At 40.5% G+C, this 22,316-nt stretch overlaps 1 protein-coding gene across 5 annotated transcripts in view; it reads left to right on the top strand.

Annotated features, from left to right (window-relative positions):
- Positions 1 to 22,316, top strand: part of znf536 (zinc finger protein 536) — a 232,449-nt gene that overhangs the window by 7,407 nt on the left and 202,726 nt on the right. For all 5 annotated transcript variants that reach the window (XM_028014772.1, XM_028014777.1, XM_028014776.1 and 2 more), the window contains one exon: positions 20,320 to 20,398. The gene's annotated coding sequence lies outside the window, so the exon portion shown is untranslated. The remainder of the gene's footprint in view (positions 1 to 20,319; positions 20,399 to 22,316) is intronic.

Here is a 22,316-nt window from a genome sequence, read left to right as displayed (position 1 = left end):
GCCTGAATTGATAAATTCACTTTGATAAAAGTCACTGAAATGCCGGCCTGTCTGCGCACCTCCATTAAGCGCCGGTACATTTGTCACAACCACTGGAAGTCAAGCGAAGGGTTTTAATGTCACATCGGGCTGAATTAAAGACTCAATCGAAAGCTGTGAAAGGTTTACGTTTTCATTCCAAGTGACAGTGGTGGCGCTGCAGCTGCGGCTGCTGTGAAGGATTCCTCAGCTCCGCTTGATCAAGGCAGTCATTTTACATTTTCTATTTTTCTGTTGGGAAATTTAGGATTATTTGCCACTCGGTTTAGCCTGGCTGCTCATTTTGTATATTATGACTTTGAGCAAAGGCGGGTGCATGTCTCTCTCTCTCTATTTGTGTGTGTGTGTGGAGGGGAGCTGGGTTGTTCATTTCATGTTTGGCATTATTTTTGTAATTTATTATTATTAATATTAATCAAGAAAAATTAAATCTGTGCCGCATTAATCATCAACCCTGCCTTAATATAGCAAACCAAGGGAGCGTTTTCTTTTTTTGTTTGTTTTTTAAAAAAGGCTGCATTTAAAAACACAGTTTTCCCCCCTGAGAAGTCCTTTAATACCACATTACTGTTTCCCATTTATGCAAAAGTAAATAAGTAAACCCAAAAGGCAAATGAGCATTCCAGGCATTAAACACACAGCCTTCTGTAAACGACTGGCGCAGCCTCAACCACATCTCCGAGGCAAAGCTGCTGTGAGACCCACGACTGCTACTGTGCCTTTTTTTTAGATAGGATAAAGGTAAATACATGTCTTCTTGTTTAACTTTGTGTCTATTTTAGGACAGCGCATTCAACATTCAAAAGCAAGTTTCTCTTCATGGGTTTCATTTCACGGAGCTTCAGGGACTGGGAGAGAACGCAGGACCTCCTTTAGACTTCAGGGAAAAGATCAGGGAGAGTTCATTCCTCGGCTTTATCAACACGTCTGTCCTCTGTAAAAAAAATTAAATAAAATAAAATAAAAATCTTCTTACAACACATTCAGCTTGTTTTGCATAACAGCAAAACAAGCAAAACAAAATGGTGAAGTTGGACCTGCTCCAGTCCTGGAATGTACAAACAAGCCCTCATGACTGCTGACTAAAGCTGGAGCACAGAAATACTTCCGTTACTCATACCTGTCACACACACGACCACTCACCCAAACAACTTAGTTACTTTGGAAGTTTATGGGAGGAAGAAAACTTTAAAGTATTTCAATATCTCTTACATACCAGCAGGTGTTTTTTTTGTGTATTTAGTAGACTGTTTAATTCAATCATAAATCAACAAAAGAAAACTCCCATCATGTTCCATTAACTACCAAAAACATCATCAAGACTGAGTGTTTGTGTCCAGACAGAAACAGGACTGGTATTAAAACCGTGTGTTAGCGGGGGGCAAGCCTTCCTCAGCTTGTGAAGTTGATGCCTCCTGGTGTTTTATTTAATCAAGTAAAACACACTTTACATGCGTGTGTGTGTGTGTGTGTGTGTGGTGCACGTGTGTGTGTGCAGTTGTGTGATGGCGTTTTGCTCTCCAGGAGCCGTCGGTCTTTCATGAACTACTTTAAAAAGTCTTGTTCAAGGTGGGGAACCTAATAAAATTTATCTATTATTTATCTGCGTTAGCGCTGGCGTTGGATTTGAAAAGAGAGCGCTCTAATGCGAGAGAATTCCCTCGGTGGCGCGCTCTTTTCTTTTAATGCCTCTCTTTAGTCATAAGACGAGCTCCCACTTCTGTGGTAAAAGAAACCTAATTGATCTCGGCCAATTTCAGTTTTCTCAAATCGTCTTTTTCTCCTTTGCATCTTCAAATGGCTCACCTCCTCCAGCCCTCTCCTCCTCCTCCCACCGCTCCCGCTTATCTTCCTCTTTGTCTTTTGCTGCTTAGTCTGTGGCATTTTTGTCAGCGTTATTATTTCAGATCATGTGCTCAAGTTGTTTTCCTCACCTCAGAGCTGAGTTTTTTTTTTTTTTTTTTTAATAGCTTTTCTTGTTGTACTCGCACACGTTTAAACATCCGCAGGCAGATCTGCCTGCTTTTAAATGTTGCTCTTGATCATTCTGTCCCGGTTCGGTCCGGGACCACAGTGGTGTGTTTTTGTTTTAAAATGTCTTCTGTGTATCCTTATACGACGTAATAATATTTTTATTAATTTGCTCACAATGCATAGCTGCTTTTAATCAGGGACAATCAGGGCCTCTTAAATCCTGTAGGAGATTTCAAAACAATCCCAGGAGTTGTTTATTTCTTGGTTTATAACATGGTGAATACATACATTAATAATTAATAGCAGACAGATAGAGTTACAATTGGCAGACATGTTTGTCTTGGAGCCAAATTTGGCTGAAAAACCTTTGAAAAGATGAGCGCACCTTTTGTTTAAACAAGGTGTGGATAAGATTTCAAAGTAAAAGGTGAAAAACTGTCCCAGATTGAAAAAAGGTGTCTGACCTCAAAATATGTTTGTGGTTAAAAGAAAATATGAACTGCATCAAATGGGTCACCAAAAATCCCCCCTAATTTACAACTATTTTGTTTTGAATTAATTTTAGATCAGACGTAGCAGCTAAATAAAATCCAGTTGTCAGTGTAGTTCTTTTGGTTTTTTTGTGGCGTGCCACAAGGTTCTGTGATAGGTCCTAACATTTTGGTAATATGCAAAATAAAAAGAAAAGATCTTAAAGAAACTTTAATGAGTGACTAATTCTTAGAGCATTTTTAACTTCAAAGCTGAGGAAAATATTCTAACAGTCACGCTGGAAATCTACAGTTAACTCTCATACCCTCTAATGCTTTCCAGATTGACTTTATTTTCAAACGTCTTTTTTTTTTCCAGTGAGAATTTGGTTTATTATTTTAAACAACAGAATACATTTTCATTCCAGTGTTGCTCCTTTTTTCAGTCGCTGAAAGCCCGAGTCTATGACATTGTATCATGCTTTCTCACCTCACCCTGTCTTTAAGCAATTAAGCTAGGTCTTCCACATTTACAAAAAGAACTACAACTCATATCCCCCCCATTCAGCCCATAATATGCCCACCCACCAGCAAGACAATCTCATGACAGAACTGCTTCAGATTGCAGATAGAGGTCTGCTCTACAGTTCTGAAGTTGAGCTCAGGTTTGTTTCTCTCTCTCCCTCTTGTAGCCTCCATCTCTCTGATTGCCGATCAGCCCCCGAGGGCTTCGAGGCGCTCCTTCTAGATCCCTGTGATTACAGTAAATGCCCCCCCACCCCAACCCTCACCCCAGCCCCCCCCTTTTTAACCAGAGATCAGAATTGGCTTGCAGGGCAGGAGTGGGAGACCTGAGGAGGTCAAGGTGAAGAGTTTGGGACACCACTGAGACTGAGGAGGCTCAAAATGTTCGAAGATAAAGTGCAAAAGAGCAGAAGTGGAACCAAAACATGACTTAAATTATTGTTCCATTAGACTTTGACAGTTGGCTTCTGCAGATAGATTTGGAGTTGAATAGAAAATTGGCATTCTAATATTACTTAATGTCCTCATGCAAAATAAAATTGGCATGAAAGCAATAACTGTGCTTAAAGGATTTTTTTTTTTCAAACTTCCTTTTTTTTATTGGGTTTAGGATATGACAGAGGAGTTTTAGTTTGCACAAGTTAACACTGAATTAATACATTTTCATTGTTTATCACCTAAACATTTTAAACTAATTTCACATCCACAACATGAAATTGTTCAATTTCTGTTATAATTTTTTAATAAAGTAAAAAGTTGATTATGCCAATTCACTGCCTTTTGCAAGCTTAGTTAAACCTGTTCAGTTTCCCACCAGTCCTTTGATAAATGATGATATAGTTGTGAAAAATCTTAATGAGTCTGCTTTTATTTGTAATTATTTACAAATTTTCCTTTATGAAAGAAAAATGACTTTTTCAGGACATCAGCTGGTAAAATCTAAATGCAACTGAGGGAAAGAAAGTATCTGCGGGAATGTTATCAATACTTGGTCATATGTCAGGTTGTAAGAAAACTTTTGAAAAAATGAAATGGCAAACTTGATGACTAGAAGATACAAAAAATATATATTTATATGTAAATGGCAAAAGTAGAAATTTGCTTTCAATTTTATTTCATGATTTATTGCTTGTTTTGTTACATGGCTGGCGGGGAGGCATTATGCAAAGTTGACTTTTTTGAGCTTCGTATTATGTTATAATGATATTCCTTCATCAAAAACATACCTGGACTGTTGCTTTGACTCTTTCAGGCATGTTAGAGGAATCCTTGAATCTCTCCTGGCAACCATTCAGGGGTGCCTAAGCGCCATTTCCCTCATCCCTAGGCGAGCCCCACCCCCGCGCCTACAACACAGCCCCTCCAGACTAGCAGCAGCAGCAAATGGCAAGCAAAAACCTGGTGTATTTGTGTGTCTGCTGTGCTAATCCTACAAAATGCAACGCTTCCAAGATCAGTCGTAAATGGCATCAGTGGATGGCATGAAGAGGTGTTGTTGGTGTGACTTGCTGAAGTCTGAGTGTCTGAAAGGAGAGGAGTATCTTAAAGAGACAGAGGCCACTTTCAAGGTGTCAGATGATGATGCAAAGTCAAATGTCTTTTAAGTTGTTTTTGATATGTACAGATTTTTCCAGATCATTGATGATAACAGTTACTTGATTGTGCTATAAAATGGCACTATATGCCTGGAAAATACATAATTCAGCCTCTTTAAATACTACAGGTGCATCAAATAATTCTATATGAACGACTTTACAAACTAAGGGAATTCTGTAGTTTTTCAATTGGAAGTAGCATATTTGGTTGTTTATAGCCAATGAGAGAAAATCAAAAAAAAAAAAAAAATCATAAACTGAAGCTAAATATGTATAAATAATAATATGTATCCAGAATAAAAAGAGCATGGTCAAGAATTAAGAAAGGAAGCATAGATACATTTAGACACTCCAGAGGACCATGGGGCGTTGCCCATGGTGATATTATAAAGGGCAGGTGGCCCAACTTGACCAAGTTTTCTGTTGCTGTTATGTATTTGCTGAGAGTTTCAGCATTTTATCCTGCTCCAGAATTGAAAGGATTCCCTTCAGTTTTATTGGGTAAGGGGGAAAGGGGTGACAGAACCCCCTCTGGGACTGAAAATGAAACTTCATTTCTTTTGGTAGACTGACCTACATCAGGATCAGTTTTATTGGCCAAGACTGTGTCCACAAACAAGGAATTTGCCTTGGGTTTTACATTACCGTTGTTCTCTAACCGCTCAGCCAAATTAAAACGAGGCCAACGTTTTTCTTTTAAGTGGCAATTTGCCTTCCAAACCTGCTCCCACCCCCCAGACAAAAAGTATATCATAATTGCTGGTGGACAGGTCTGCTGATAGTGTGCTTAGCAGCCATGTGTCAGTGTCAGCCCTCAGGTGCTGGTGTCGTCCTCTCCCTGGAAGATGTGTGCTTTCCCACGGTTTGCTGTCGTTCCGACTACAGCGTGTACCACTACCTGCATGTGTGTGTGTCTCAGTTCATGTTGGGAGGAAGGGGGCAGCTGGGGAAGGGGGTGTGGTGTGTGTGCATGTGGGGGGTGTTTGATTCAGCCGTTACTTGTGTTCATGTGGAGCCCGGCAGAGGTCAGTCTCCTCCTCAACACCCCTTTTTCATCTAATTTCTGAGGCTGCGGGCGACCGCTTGCCGCGCTTTTGTTGCCAGAGGTAATCTGTGAAGTGATCTTAATTATGGAGGTTCGGCCTGTCCCCCCCCCGCGCTCCGCCACGCATACACACCTCCTCATCCCCCTCTCTTCTCTCTCTCTCTCTCGTTCTCTCTCTCTTCCTCTCTGTACACACTTTTAATCAAACAGCATAGTTAGCTGGTAATGAGGGCGAGGGGAGCACGTGCGCTTCTGCTTACACATGCTGCGAGGCTTCGAGGAGGAGGAGAAAGACAAGGATGAAAGGAGTGAGGAAGGAAGGGAACCGTCGAGAGCAGATGATGTGCAGTTTCCATGACAGGTTTGTCAAGAAATTTTTGTGCTCATATTGAATGAAAAATAAAGCGGGCCTACAGCTTTTAGAGAACAAAAATAGGGATTTACATCAACTATAAGGACTGTAAAATCTGAAAAGTTGCAACTATTTATAACAGACACCTCTACAGGTAGTCTGTTCTCCCTCACACACACACACCTGTGCTGGTAGTTGTTTCCAGGTCACAGCCAGGTCAGGAGTGTAAACGTAATGACTCGCGCTTCGATGTGCTTGTGACTTGCATCACCACATTAGTGTTGCTGGAAGTGAAAGACCTCATGACCTCAACAACCCTGAAATGTTCCAGATGTGGGACATCCGTCAGGTTTTTGGAGTCCTCCCACGAGGCTGAACCAGCAGCCAACAGCCACCAAGCCCAGTAATGCAGGCCAGAGTGGTTTAGCCACCTTAACAGAATGAACTAGTTCACTTGGGTTATAGAACTGAAGTGAATTAATTCCATTGTTGTGCAATTTGGTAGGACACTGCAAGTTCCTAGAGAGAATCTACACATTCACAGGGAGAACATGCAAACCGGAGGGAAAATTTTAATCCCAAATATTGTCTTAGGGAACAGAGCAAATCCTGTGCTCTTGTTTCACTTCAAACTAAAAACTTTAGAAACATGGATGTATGACGTATGAGGAGCTTTCACATCTGCCAGGTTTTCTGCTGCAGTCTAAGAATGCATTCACACCAGCTGTGTTTAGTCCACTTTAATTAAACTCCATCGGACTAAAATGTCAGGTTCGTTTGAGGAGGTGTGAATGCGTAATCAAACTTTGATGTGGAACAAAAAATTTAACTTTGGGCTTCCTTCAAACCTCAGTCTGGGTTTAGCAAAGTGAAGTGTGATGGGGTTAGAATGAATATGTGAACGCCACGCGGATCAAAAACTGCTCTAAAAACAGGAAGCAAACTACTGCGCAGGGCATTCTGGATAAATATAACCAAAACAAATAAACGTGTGCTAGCCGGAGAAATGGCTCGTGGTCTTTAAAAACGAAAAAGAAATCCTCCAACCACTAAAATCCGACGCCACACTTGCTTTGTTCATGTTTGGTGAAGATGGAAGTTGTTCTCAGCATCTTCTTCAGAGGTTTTCATATTGTTTCCTTCAGTGGTTGTTCATGCAGCGCCGCCACAGGCAAAGGGAGGAATGGGTTCTTCAAAGGGTTGACACAGCGTAGTCTGAAAGAGAACCGCATCAGCTGAAAGTGGGACAACTGTTGCAACCTTGGTCCCCAATCGAACCGAGTCTAATGGACTATCAGGAGTGAAAGCAACCTGAGGGTGTGTGCTTGGATGTGTGAATAGTGCTAATTCCTTCAGGGTCAAGAGGAGGGGCCGGGGTTAAATGTGCCTGACAGGAGAGGTCAACAGTGATTAGCTTCCCTCTGAACTAATGGCTGGATGCTGAGGAAGCAACAGGAAGCACAGGAGAGACGGAGCAGAGAGGTGGACCTGCACTTGGGTTACAAGTTTGATGAAATGACTTTGTGCTACTGCTGTGAATAGTGCCGCCCCCCTTCCCCCAATCTCCTCCTTCAATCCCCTCCTTTCCTCGTGTCGCTACATTATTAAAGGTTGCCTCGGTGCTTAAGTTAGGCAAAGCAGATGGCCCTTTTCATAAATCATACTTTTAAGACGATTATAGGCATTGCCACCCTCTGTTCTTCCTTCGTTCATGGAGTTTATTTTATTTCTTTACAACACAAAGATAACATCGGTGTGGACTAGAACACTTCAGTTTGAACCTTGAGATCCACAACAAAACAAAAAAACAAAAAAAAAGAAAACAAGAAAAGAAAAAAGAAGGAAAGAGATAAGATTCAGCACCATATCGTCAGCCTCCCCTGACTTATTCTGTTCTGAGCTTGGCACAAACTTATTCAAAACAGGATGTTAAATATATAGCATTGGCAGGGGCTGGGGGGAAAAGAGGCAGGAGACGAGTGATCATGGGGATGTGTGTGCATATGCACGCTGGATTATGTCTTTGCTGTTGCACTATTCCTTGATGTATGCACCATGTCAGGCAGTCATTGTCTCCTGGGTAAAGAATGATAGTTCAAATACCTAGCATCTCTCCCCTGGTGCTCCAAATGCTTTGCCTTTGAAGTTTTTATAATCCATCTGTCATCTTCGAGAAGGGAGGGCACATGTTCCGTACCGCTCAATTACCAAATTCTCTTTTTGCCAACTGCAATGAAACAGGAGGCAAATAACATGGGTGACCCTAAAAAAAAATTTAAAAAAGCAGTGGTGTGTGGAGGTGAATAGAAAGAGAGAAAGAGGAATTGCCCAAAATCCTGCGTTGCTGACTTTCTCACGCACTTGATTGTGTCCCCTCGCTGCCTCTCATAACAGGAGAACAAAGCCTGTTTGTTGTGGGTGGAATGCCTAAAATGCTTCCTACTGTTACAATTATGAAGCATTTGATTGAATGTGTATTGTTGCAAGGGCTTGGTGATTTTGATCATTTTTTTAAGTGCCTTGGATTGTTATTCTGCTTCCCTGCAAGAAATAATAACCAGTCACCTAATCAAATTCCATTTGATATAAACATTTCATTTGTTTTAATAGCTGGTCAATGCCTTGCATAGTTATGAAGGAACAGAAATGTGTGTTTTGATTATAAATATTCATCACGGCGGCTTACAGACGAACGCTGAATGGGGGCTTTTGTCAGAAGCTTGGTGGAGTATCTAATGAAGTTTGTTGCAGTTCTTGGTGTTAAAATCGTCTTTAATTGGTGAACGCTTTGTTGTGCATTACTTTAAAAGTGCCACCGAGCGACCAGAAGAACTTCAGACGGCTGCCGGAAAAATAACAACAGCGGCAGCTGCAAATTACGGCTCCGAAACATATTTCATTTACATACACCACAGGCGCCTTTAAAAGGCTTATACCTTCCTTAATTCTTTTTCACATTTAACACTCGATGCAAAACAATCAAGGCTTCAGATCTTTGTGTCTGCATCCTCGTTTACATCGACCCCCTCCCCCCCCCCCACCACCATCCTAAAGCATCCTCCATGGGAAGGAGATGAAAAGATTGCTTTGGAAAACTCAAAAGGAAACTTGACATTCTTTTGTTGTTTCTGAAACTTCCAATATTCCACTGTAATTGTTTCACGCACCTTATATATATATATATATATATATTTTTTTTTCATTTTAAGGGGGGAAATAACGGGGGAAGATGAAGAACATGTCGGCTCCTTTCTTCCTGAATAAAAGGCAGCAGAACCCATCTGGTTGGGTGATCCACTGCTGGCCCTCTCGCACTCATCGCTGAAATAATACTCCCTCTAATGACTCCCGCATATTCTGAAATCTCCCTTTTGAAATTGGTCTTGGCAGATTATTTGCAGGTACTTGAGTTGCATCTGTTTGCAATTTTGCAAATGTGGTAGATTTTAATGCCAGGCAGGGGCAGGGGCGGCGAGCGGAGAAGAGGCTATTTTAATCTTGGGGATAAGACTGGCGGTCTGCACGGACGTGTTCAGGTAGTGGTCTGCATCAGACTTCAATACGCTTATATGCACTATTACTTCCTTTATCCATAATTTGGAGCTGCTATCCGCGGTGGATAGCTCTGTGGATTTTCAGTGTGGTTCATTGTGTCGCAGCGCTGAGTTGTAGTTTAAGCATATTTCGCATTCTCCTTAAGAAAATAATCCAGAGTGATAAAATCTCTTCTCAGTGTCATTTTGTTTAATGAATACTTGCAATTCTAAAACTTTGAGATCCTCGGGTGTCTGGGAAGTTTGTCCCTGATTTATATGGCACTGATTAGCGCAGCTAAAGCAAAGCTGAAATGATTGTGACTTCAGTCCCTATTATTTCTACCATGTGGCGAGCAGCTGACCAGCTTAAGCCTGCCCCCCTCTCCCACTGCCTGGCCTCCCTCCTCCCCCCTTTTAAAACTGTAATAAGGTGCCCTATTGTCCTATAGCAGGGAGTAACAGGGGCCACCGCCGAGCCCACCCACCTGACTGTAATTTCATAGGTGGTTACAATTACATTAATTACATATTTCATCAACACTGTTTATCCAGCCGCACGGTAAATGAAGAGGCCAAACTTTTCTTTTGTTTTTGCCCCCCCATCCCCACTCTGTCGTCCGTTCTTTCTCTCTTTTTTCAGTATATTGAAAGTTAGGATGGGGCGAGGGTAGGCGGGGGTGTGTGTGGGCGTGAGCGGGGGCGTGTGTGTGTGTGTGTATGGTGGGGGGTTACCAGAGGAGGAATTAGGCTGAAAGTGTATGCCTTGCAACTTTTCCCCTCCCCGTTGAAAATGTTTATTTGAACAGTAAGCTCATGATTTGAATATTTGTAATCCATGCTTAAATTTACAGGCCAGATGAACTTTTTGGCACAGAATGGCAACCATAAGTAGGATTTTGAGAAAAGCTTTACAAAATTTTAAGCCATGTGCAAGGCTTATATAATTTAGAAGGGGGGAAATATGCGCAAATAACACAGCCTAAATCTTATTTACTTTACACATGCAGGAAATGGACTCAAATAAAATCAGATCTATATCTATATTTATCATTATATCTACACAGCTCCACTGTACTGCATATATATATATATATATATATATGTGTGTGTGTGTGTGTGTGTGTGTGTGTGGGCGTGCGTATGTGTGTGTATACAGTCATTCAATAAATTAGAATATACGTCCCAATTAGAGCCGTTTGTCATATTAAGTGTGTGTTTTGAAATGCATGTATTTCTGTTTTTAAATATACTTTTTAGTCTAATGAAATATTCTCACTTTAAAAGTCATGTTTTTATCAGCTGTAAGTGGAAAATCATCAAAATTTACAGAAATAAAGGCTGTCAAACATCCGTCTGTGTGTAATTCACCTATATAATGTTTTTCATTTAGTGATAAACTTCCTAAAATAAGTGAGCTTTTTGATAATGTTCCACTATATTGGATGGGTCTGTGTATGTCTATATACTTGCATACATACACAATACATTGCTATGATGATCCTAGGCTGCCATGCTGTGATGTATTTAAAACAATATGCACAGTAGGATCTGTTTTATGTTATTTATTTAGGAAAGAAAGCAGCAGTTTCTCTACTTTTAAATAATATTTTTAACCTACATTTACAAGTAAATATGCTTATTCCTCAATATGTCTGTTGTTGTTCTGTTCCTTATGAATCAACAATAGTTTAATAACTGATATTACCTGCGCTCTTGTACGCCCTGCTAAACATGCATGATTGGCAGCGCTAAGACCCTTCCCCAGATTCTGATTGGTTGTTTCTGACTGAGCGGTTTTTCTGCAGATGGCAGTAGAATCATAGGGAGAACACAGAGGAGCTTAATTACCTGTCTCATACTATGATGTCATATCCTGGTGACAGCTTCAGCAAACATGTAAAAAAACATAAATATATATATATATATTTTTTTTAGTGAGTCGCATACTGAAGCTTTATTAAACGCATCACATCCTTCAGCGCTCCAGGTGGGAGTGGGAGGTGATTTTGTGACTGGATTTTTTTCAAACAGCTGAATTTCTTTGTAAGAATAAAAAGGTGTTTATTTTCCAGCTGACAAGCAGTGTGCAGTGTGTGTCCATGCAGGAGAAGGGTAGAGGAAATAAGACAATTTCAATAGCTAGAATAATATTTTACCGTTCAGGTAATGTCGTAGGAACCAGCTGCTTTTTTGAAATCACTATTTTACTTTGTTGTTGGGACGCACGGGAAGCTGTCACAGGGATCATCTCCATGTACTCCATGTATCCGAGCATATGAACTGACTATTGAGTTCTGCTGCTGGGAAGCCACCCACATGCCAGCTGGGAGGTGGATGTCAGAGTCAGAGAGGCAGAGGGAGAGGTCAGTGAGGCAAGCAGACGAAAAAGGAAGACTTTTTTTAAAATGATGCTAATCAGTCCAAAGGGGCCTGGCCCTCTCTCCCTCATCAGGCTGCTGTAATTCAGATGTGCCGAGACCCTGGAATTAAATGTGTCAATGTGAGGCGCGTGCACACACACGTGTGTGTGCATCTGCGTCTGCCCGTATCTATTCGCCTTGAATCTATTTCTGCCCGTGTGTGCGCTCGTGCACAAGGGGTGTTTAGGGGTTAAGTAGAACCAAATTAGTCGGTAGGAGAACTAACAGCAGCACTGGCTTTCTGTGTGGCTACATCTTGGTGAATGTCAAGATGATTTAGCGGCTCTTCTGCGCGCCGTCTGCCTCTGAGCACCAGCCCTCCAATCACGGCTTTAGGCTGTCTGTTTTGTGGCCCTCCATGCAACAAATGAATAATAAATGTGAAACTAGGCACCACAATCGCAAGAGGTTATAGCTTTAAGTTTGGGGACAATGAAACAGTCTTTTAAATGTAAATGTCGGTAAAAGCTTAGTTTAGGTTAAAAGAAAATCCATAGATTTGGCTGCACAGTGCCATTTCTTAAACTTTCCTGTGAGAAATAAATGTGTGGTTTCTGTTCCACAGATTTTCTGTACTACAAAGATTTTAGTTGTGTCTGATTTAAACAGCATTCTCTCTGGCCATTCTGCCAAAAGTCTGTCATTCTTCCTAGTAAAAGCAGGGGTGATGTTACACTCTTTGCAAGAAATTTGCTTTAATTTAGTACTTTAAGCTATTTTTAATATCGTATGTTATCATTTGTACGGTTAGCACAGTAAACCTCCCAAACGTGTCAGTCTCCATGTGTCGTCACTATTTCATGTAGACCTTTGCCTTTCCTCTGAGTTTTAAAAAGGCTGCCAGTGTCTCTAACCCTGCATATTCCATTACACTGACAGTTCAGAAGAACACCACAGTGCTCTGTGCACAGCTTTGCTGTTTTAAGCTGATATTTCCTGTTCTATCCAGAAATCTGCTCCAGGTTGTTTAGCTAATATGAAAGTTCGTGTTAGTTGGGTATAATGTTGACATTCTGTGGCGGACAATTGTATCGTAAAAATCTGGTTTGAAATGACCAAACCTGCAGAAGAACAATACCGACATCACTGGTAAAAATACTATTCTCTTTTAAACAGCTTTTACTTTTGTGTTTATGCTAATCAAAAACAGCTTGAGCCTTCTTCCTACAGTAACAACTTCCACAATGAAGAGTGTTAAGGTTATTTTTTTGAAAAAGGAAAATATTTTTGAAGGTTTTTTATTAGTAATGTGATAATTCCAGTTGCTAGACCTATTTCTAGTTCAACTGATTGGCTTTCTGCCTATCTTAGGAGGTTTTGCACTCTTGCTCCAATATTCAGAAAAAACCCTGACAGAGTAGCCTCCAAATCTAAACCAACCTTAACCCTGATGTGGAAATATGTTTGTCCTGTGTGTCTCTGTGTTGGGGCAGTGACCTGTCCAGGGTGGGCCTGCTGGGAAAGGTGATGACCCCACCATTATACAGGCTAAATCAGACTCAGTAAATGACGGGATGGAAAGCCAACAATGAAAGCATAGAGCTTTGGCGTAGGCAGCATAAGATCAATGCTGACCAGCTCTTCTAAGTGGTGTTTGTTGTTTCTATAATGAAGCAGTTTTGAATAATAACTTGGTGAAATGCATTTAGGGAGAATTAGATAAAAAATAAAGTAGTGCATGAGCCTAAAGCATTAATTGAAGGTTTGATGAGTGTGTCCAGTGAGCTGGCAGCTTTATGTTTCCACCAAGAGTGCATGTTCACTCTTTACGCATATTTTGTGTGTGTATATGTGTGTGCAGAGCGAGTTATAGTGGTGTTAAGGGAAGCTCGAGCTCTGTGTGTGTGGGTGTGTGTGTAGGTGTGTACAGGGTCTCCAGTTGGGCTAAAAGCAGAATCACAGCTCAGCCGCTGCAGCCGCTGCCCCTTATAGTCCTTGGCAGTTAGTGGTATGAAAAAGCCTTCTCTTTGAGGGCATTATATAGATTGATGTGCTCTTCCTGGAGCATACACACCCCTACACACACACACACACACACACACACACACACACACACACACACACACACACACACACCTCAGCATCCTGAGAACCTGACTGTGTTTGATAGTGTGTGCTCAGAGCACAGCCAGATGTGTAAAGTAGTACTGGATCTTCAGGGTTTAAACTCCGCGGATGAGCGTGCGCGGGCGTGCCTGCTACAGATTGCACATGCGTGTGTGTGTGTGTGTGTGGGCGTGTGTGTGCTTGTGGAACATGAGAAGGGACAGGTCATAGTGAAGGGAGCAGAAATGCATGTGGAGGGTTCTTTTAGTAAGCACTGAGAAGCATTCACATTCACATGGTGGATTTTTGAATGATTTTGATTTAAGATGGAAAAGCTGTTCTCTGATGCAAGAAATTCAGCAGAGAGTCACACATTTGTGCTACATTTCTGAGTAATGAGAGCACAGGAGGGATTTTACCCATAGCTCCATGGCTGCATTACCTGCTCAGTTCACATCCAACCAAGAAATGCAGCTATTAGACATTAACATTATTAATATTGCGGCTATTAAACGGTCTAACATTAGAGTGTTGCCTTGCTTCATTTAACCGTGAGTAAGTGCACAATAAATGGACTGGAAAAAAAATGGGTGACAGCGTTTAATTCCTAAGTATCCCAGCGTATCAAGCTAACCACCTTTTAGTCCCTCGCAAAAGCATTTATACCTCTGGTTTTCTTTTTTTTTTTTTTTTTGTCACCTTATAACCACAGATTTTAATATATTGTTTGGGAAATGTAATTGTAAAACAATCTAATATGGTACACAATTGTGAAGTTTAAGGAAAATGATATTGTTTTGAGAATAAAAAAATGGAAAGTGATATGCACATGTATTGTGTATGAGAACCACATTTTTCTGTTATTATTACCTGCAGGTCTTGTGGAGTATGTCTGTAGTTTTGCACATCTAAGGATTGCAGTGTAGTTCAAGCTCAGTCATTATATGATGAAAGCAAATCCTGCAGACTCTAATTTGGAAAATAGCCAAACTTTAACTAGGCCATTCCAACATTTGAACCTGCTTTGGTCTACATTGCAGCACTGATTGGATGTTTAGGTTCACAAATCTGTCACCCTAAATCATTTTTTTCCCAGAATTGCCCTGTGTTAAGTGCCAACAGCGCTCTTGTCTTTGCTGAAGAAAAGCCTTCCCACAGCATGATGCAGCCACTACCATGTTTAATGAGTGTTTGTTCACAGTTTCTTGTGGAGACACCAGAGGTTTAACTTTGGTTTTACTTGTCACAGTTACACATTTGCCACTACATGACTTAGATTTAAACAGGAATTGTTGTGGCTTTCTTTCAACTGTGTTGTTTTATGGTCACTCTTCCATAAAGGTCATATTTGTAAAGTGTACAAATGGAAATAATGATTTCTGAAAGAAACCCTCAGAGGTTTCACAAAACAACTGAATTTATGCTGAGATTACATTAAACTTTTGAAGCAAATTGGTTGTGTTTGTTTTTTATTTAGGATATTGCAGTCAAGGTGGATGTATACATGTTTGCACATTTTTATTTCTAGTAAAAATTTAAATGAAGATGTGTTATTTTCACAAGATTTCACATTTATGCACAACCTTTCATTTGATTCTCAAATTAAATTCAAATAAAATGCTTTGAAGCTTGAATAAAGTAGACTGTACTCTCATGAAGGTTTGATTATCGTTAGATTAGGTTAGGTGAGGTTAAAGTTTGGAGTTGGCAGGAAGTTGAAAGACACCTGTGGTCTAGCAAGGGGGATCCTCCAGCAATGACTTAGTCCCATTGTTTCCTCCCTTGGCTGAAGCAGCTCCTACCCAAGTGTGATCAGGGTGTAGCAGAGCTGATATACAATATCACAGCAAATACACACAGATGTCATGGCTGGTGGAAGTAAAGGCCAATGGAAAAGTACAGCGCAGTTCCAGCTGACGCTAAAGCCAAAAACGAGGATGGGTAAACAGCACACTTAAACATTTCGGCACCCGTTTCATTTTCATTCTGATTCCTTTGCTTCTTTTAAATGCAGCGATTTATCTCAACCCAAATCTTTCTGCTTTTCTCATTTTAGCGAGCCCATTTAGATATTAACCGACTCAGTGCTGAATAGACCCGGCTGTAGTTTTGCGCGTTCGCTGGCATGTTTAGAGGGTTAGCCTTAGAGATGTCGCTTTGTTTAACATCAAATATTTTTACTGCTTATAAATGTACATATGCGGTTCCATAGACTCAATATGTGCCTGCGTGTTCATGCACTCGTCAGCTTTTGTCTCCAACCAAGTGGTGGTCCAAACAACCTACTTTTGTCTGACAGCGGCATCAAGACACGGAGGTGCACATATGCAGAAAGCTATTTGGAAAGGCCTCCTCGTAGCTGTCAGCTTTTATTATGCACCGAGGTGTCATGTTTGTTAGGAAGCTGAGTGCAGATGGCAGAGTGGAAGAAATGGATCACTAATTTTAACAATGATTAATGAACAGAGATGGAAAATGAATTACATCGGACTATTGGAGGCAAGGAATATTTTCTCTGAAAATGTTAACTTCAGCTGCCAGGCAGCCGGCCGTGTTGTGGGAGTAGATTGAGGAGGGGGAAGGAATGTGTGTGTGCGGGTGTGTGTGTGTGAGCACTAAGGTGCAATTTTTCCCTCGCATCTTTTGTAGAATCAACACTTCACTGCTCTTGCCTATTACTTTAGCTCTCGCCTGCTTAAACACTGCTTGCTTTATACACATTTACCCCCCACCCCGCACTCCCTCGCCTCCTGTGTGTACTGCTCTACCAGTTAAGGTACACACTCTTTAATAAGGTAAACACAGGAAAGGTTAGACTGTCTTAAAATGTTAGCTATTTTCATTACTCTGCAGTGAGCTTTATATCAGATCAGAGATGTACCAGATTCAATCAAGTGTTAGGAGCTTTTTCTGCGATTTTCTCCTCCAGTAGAACAATAACGGATCTAGCAGTGCACATCTGCTTCTGGAAAGTGCTTGGCAAGCTCTTCTTTTGACTGCATTTAGAATTTTTGATCATGACAACATCAATGAGGCAGATTTTGGGGGGAAACATATGTGTCCTTTCACAATGTTTTACCCACTTATAGATGCACCATTTGACTGTATGTGACATTTCATCAGCATGTTGTTCCCTTTCTCACATTGCTATTGTAATATTGTTGAAGAAAAAAAGGCAGACATGACATTCCTCGTTGCCTGTGATATGAGCAGATTTCCTTCTTCGTCTTCTACTTTCCTTGTATTAGACCCCCAACGCAGCCATTCCCACCCCTGCCACCCTGCCTGTGGTTGTGTCTGTGTCGATTGTCTGGTGGGCGGTTGGTGCAACATGGTTTAATAGGTAGATGCAAACTATTTTGAATTTAATTAACCTTCTGATGGGAAAAACATAAAAGGGAGAGAAGGGGAGCAACTCCTGGCAGCGTTGCGTGTTTGTGTGCTTGTGTTTCCGTGTGTGCAAACAGGAGACGGAGAGAAATAAGAGAGTAAGAGTGCGACAGAGGATCTCAGGTTACAACAGCATATGCTAAGCACTCAGAAAACATACACAATGCCTTTGGTGAACAAGGTAGTCAGTATGCCCCTGGGAGCCAATTTAGATTGTGACTTAAGGCAACATCTCGGCTTTGTGTGTGAGCGGGGTGTGTGTTCCCTGCATATGAGTGTGAGTTTTACCTCTTGACGCTCCATTGAAAAAGTAGTGGTGGGTAAATCTGGGTGGCCCTCCTGCAGACCCTGCACATCTGTGTCCCCCCCACCCCGTCCAGCCCCCCGTAACCCCGTCACCCCCGCCACCACCCCGCTCTTGTAGGACTGAGCCAGTCTGTATATGCCTGGCTGCCTCTTCTCATTCAAAGATCCATGAGATTTGGTTGAGCCTCTTTTTGGAGGTCCAAATTTAGCAACATCTCCATATTAATGGATCACAGAAAGAGACTGAGATACAACAAAAAAAGAGGCCCTAAAAAAGACGGGAATTTTGCTAACGGTGTGACTGACAGATGATCTTCTGATGAAAGAAACAGCACAAGTTCATTCTAAAATTGATGCAGAACCAAGTCTGTGCACATTATCATCTTGGCAAACTTGAACAGGTTTAAGCAAACCTCTGAAATGTCATAAAAAAATGAAATGTAAATAGGGAGCAGTTTAGTAAGCCGCAAAGAAATTGATATTTTGATTTCTTACTAATGGAACAAAGTGAAAGCACCTTATTTTAGATTTCTCAACTTAGTAAAGCTTAAAAACACACCAAATTAGAATTGTAAAAATAGTCATTTCACAATTTATTGAAAATACCTGGTGCTTAATTTGATTCAATAATGTTTGCAACAAAAAAAATGAAAAATATGGCTTAAGGCTGAAACGACTCCTCAAGTGAGTCGAGTACCTCGATTATTAAGATTCCTCGAGGAAAATTTATCTGCCTCGAAGCTTCGTTAAGTTATATTTTATTATTTAGCGCACCGTGTTCCGACCGGGTTATTACTTGCGTTGCGCAGAGCTCTCACTTCCGCCTGAGTTTGTTGACAAAAGCTAAGTGTTAGCAGGATAACGTCCAGTTTTCAGGTTCGGCCTGGGAGGATTTTATTGATTGTTGATTATGTCCGGGTCTTTGTCATTTTTCGGGGTACCAATAAGCATTCTTAAAATGACTGGCGCGGTGCCTGGAGTACGGCAGCTTTTCTCCTCCCGGAGCTGCTGCATGGTGGCGGTTCAGAGCGAACAGAGGGGAAGAGCGCTGCAGGTGTATTTATACAGGTGAGCAGATAGACTGAACACTGCGAGTGGCTGTGCATTAGATGATTAACGTAAGTGTAGCTTTACGGACGAACCAGAAAATTTATTTTATATCATTCCTGTCACAACAAATGGATGACGGAGGTCATTGTGACGGCATGTAGCTGGTAGATGAGTTTCTGTGTGTGACGAACAAAGGTGTCAAATCCCATCTCTAACATAAACATAAAAGCTATAAATGTCTGGGCAAGGTGAGAGTTCATCTATTAAATTGACTGAAGATGAATTCATAAACGAAAAGCTGGACTATAGACATTTTTTCATAAGCGTATTTGTGAGCCTGTTTCTTTATTATTGAATTGAATATAATTTCAGATTTTTGAATTACTTTTCTTCAGGTTAACTTAGAAAGTGAGCTATTATTGTTATAGGTTAATTTTCTAAACTACAGAAAAGTTATTTTTAGGGATGCTCAAATGTGAAAAATCAGACTGATGTTGAAATGCGGTAGTAATACTGTTGTGTTAGATTTACCAATGTTTCATTGTATCTTTTTTAATCCGATTACGGTACTCGATTAATCGTAAGAATAATCAATAGATTACTCGATTGATTACTAAAATGTTCGTTTACAACAGCCCTAATATGGCTTACATTTGTATTTCATTTTATATAGATATAATGAATTTGATAGCTGATGTTTGGACCATTGTCTACATGGATAACCACAGTCTTTTCTAACCCTCATCAATGGGCATATGTAGCAAAAAAAAAAAAAAAAAAGACCTAAAAAGTCATCCTTCCCACCTATTTTCATATCATCTTGCTGAATCTCTGGGTTGTTCCTTACATGGACACTGCATTACTTTTAAAACAAGTTCCCAGTGAAACTGCTATAGATTGCCCAGAACATTGTGGTGCATCCAGCACTGCATGCCAGCAGCTGTTATTGATTGCCTGGGCCTGGCCTTCCAGACAAAGCCTTGTCACTTTGTTGTCACTCACTTCCCTACAATGTGAGATCCAGGCTTCTAAAACGTTGTACTCCTCCTCAGCCTATAGGGTGTGCTCGGAAACCTGCCATGCTGACACACAATGCAGTCTGAGGAAACATTGTTTTCATTTTTGGCACCACGGCGCTTGAACCAGGTGTAGCAAATACTTTCAGACCAGAAAGCGCTCCTTTATACTGGTTTTGAGAAGTTCTCAAGGACGGTCTCCTACAAACACCCAACATCTAAAATGTGCCTTACACATATTTATTACGCTTTTCTCTTTTTCAGAGATAAAAAAGCCAAATTATAGCTCATAAGATTTGAAGTTATTGAAAAAAAGCTCCACCACTGGTTTACACAAGCATTTATGTTTGATACATGTGCAGAATGACTGTAAAAGTTGAAATGATTTCACAATAAGTTTGACTAACGAGTCGAGCTGCGAGGCGGGTTTGAGGGGGAGGGGACTCGGAATACAATTTTTAATGGGTATTTTTCTTCTGTCGTCAGTGTTGCAAACTTGTCAAGCTTCAAATGCAGGTGACGCTGAATTTCCTGGTATGTGTGCTTTGTTTACAGGCTCTTGTCGTCCCACCTTCTGTGAAACTGTCTGCGTTCTTCCTGACATCCGGCATCCGCTGGAGAGGCAGCCGTGCAGGTACGATCACACCCATTGATCAAGGGGAACGGGAGGATATTAAAGGTGTCTGTCACACTCACAGACCCGTGCACTTATGTTTTTTATTCCAAACTTTATCTGGGAAAATTAACTATGGGCTTCATAACCAATGCCATACTTCTCACTTACACTAGTAATTATAAATTCCTGGAGTTTCCTATCACTGTGTTGGCCTGTCAGTGGCTCACTTTGGAGTGTGTAAAAGTTACTCACACTCCACCTAAACTTTCACTACCAGAATAATATTTTGATGTGTCAACTTTTGTGGAAGCAAAATAGAAGCTAATTTGTGCTTGGTGTTTGTCTAAGCATTTATTCTCAAATAAAACTGTGAATGTAAATGTGATCTTTTTCCCAGTGTGATCAGAAATAGCCCTACAGCGCCAAAGTCTGGTTCAATATTCCAAGTGATTATGATTTCTCTTGGGAACTTTACGTAAACTGAGTTAAAACTGATTCATAACTTGTTTTATGTTCTGAAGCCAACATTTCTAAGTAGCAGTTTGAAATGAAACAAATTAAACTTTTTTAGCGATCAGGATTCCAAATAGTAACATAATATGTTTTTTTAAATTATTATTATTATTTTTTTTTTTACTAACCCTTACTTCAAAATCCAAAATGGCTGCCTCATATAAGAGCAGCGGAATGTCTTTTTTTATTTTTACCTTTATTGATTGGAATGCCAATAAAGCATGCATAGTACTTTGTAACAATTAATTAATGCATAGAAATAAATTAACCTGTACCCAGTAACACATCCACCAATTAAATCAACCAATTATATGCTTTATAATATAGTGGATATTCAATCTACATTCAATATTTACATGTGGCTATGCAGTGTGCATGTATTATATGCTTTCTGCATATTCATATAGTGGGTAAAGGTTAACCTAAATGACAAATACCATTCTCTACCACAGCAAGATCCAATTCCAACACTAAACAGCTAAATGAAGAGAAACACAATCGAGCCTAAAGACACAAACATGGCCGTATCACACAAACTGCATAGAAACCAGCAACATTACATTCCCTCATTTTACAGCAAGTGCATTTCAATATGTTTGGTGAAAAAAATGCTAGCCATGTGATTTTTGCTAACACCCCTGGATTCTATTGACTCTGAAGCTTTGATTGACATGTCAGCCAAATTAGCCAATGGGCTCCTGAAAGATGTCAACATCCATCGCCCTGAATGCACCCAGGTGTATTTTTACTTTGCAGTATTTTGTCTCTTGGGAACTTTTTGTTTTTGCATTTTATTGCAAAAACAAATTGTTACTAGATAGAATGATTTTGTATGGTAGGATAAAACGATAACGCAACCCCAAAAAAACCCCCAAAAAAACAAACTTGTTTGAAAATTCAAATTGTGCCAAAATAGCTCGGACGGAAAGTTTGTCTGGGCTTTTGTTGACTAATCCCTCTCTGAAACTTCTATTCTTCACATTTATTGATAAATTTTGGTGAAATATTCTGATCTTGTACTGACTACCTGTGGATTGGTAGGTGTTTTGGATTGTAACTACAGGCTTTCAAAGGGACATTCACATCACAAAGTGCATTTAGGCAGAAATGTTACTGGGTTTTTTTCATGCTCTGATGCATGCCATATTAATTTACTCTCACTCAGTAACATGGATTCTGATTTTTAGACCTCTGGTGTATTCTCTGGAGAAGTCTTTAGTTCTTGAGATATAAATTAAATTCCTTTTTCAAGCAGGTCTTCCATTAAGCGGCCTAGGCTAATTTGAAATAGTCACAGGTCACTGAACACAACAGCAAGTGAATTCAACTGGTTTTCCAAATTTTGTGTGGAATGTGGTTAAGTTGGTGTGACATCATTCACAGATCAGATTAATGAACACCAACATAAGCCTCCCCATCCCCA

The sequence above is a fragment of the Xiphophorus couchianus genome, chromosome 4 (genome assembly GCF_001444195.1).
Source record: "Xiphophorus couchianus chromosome 4, X_couchianus-1.0, whole genome shotgun sequence".
NCBI classification, from domain to species: Eukaryota; Metazoa; Chordata; class Actinopteri; order Cyprinodontiformes; family Poeciliidae; genus Xiphophorus; species Xiphophorus couchianus.
Note: the sequence above shows the minus strand (reverse complement) of the source record. Positions and strands in the feature narration are given on the sequence as shown.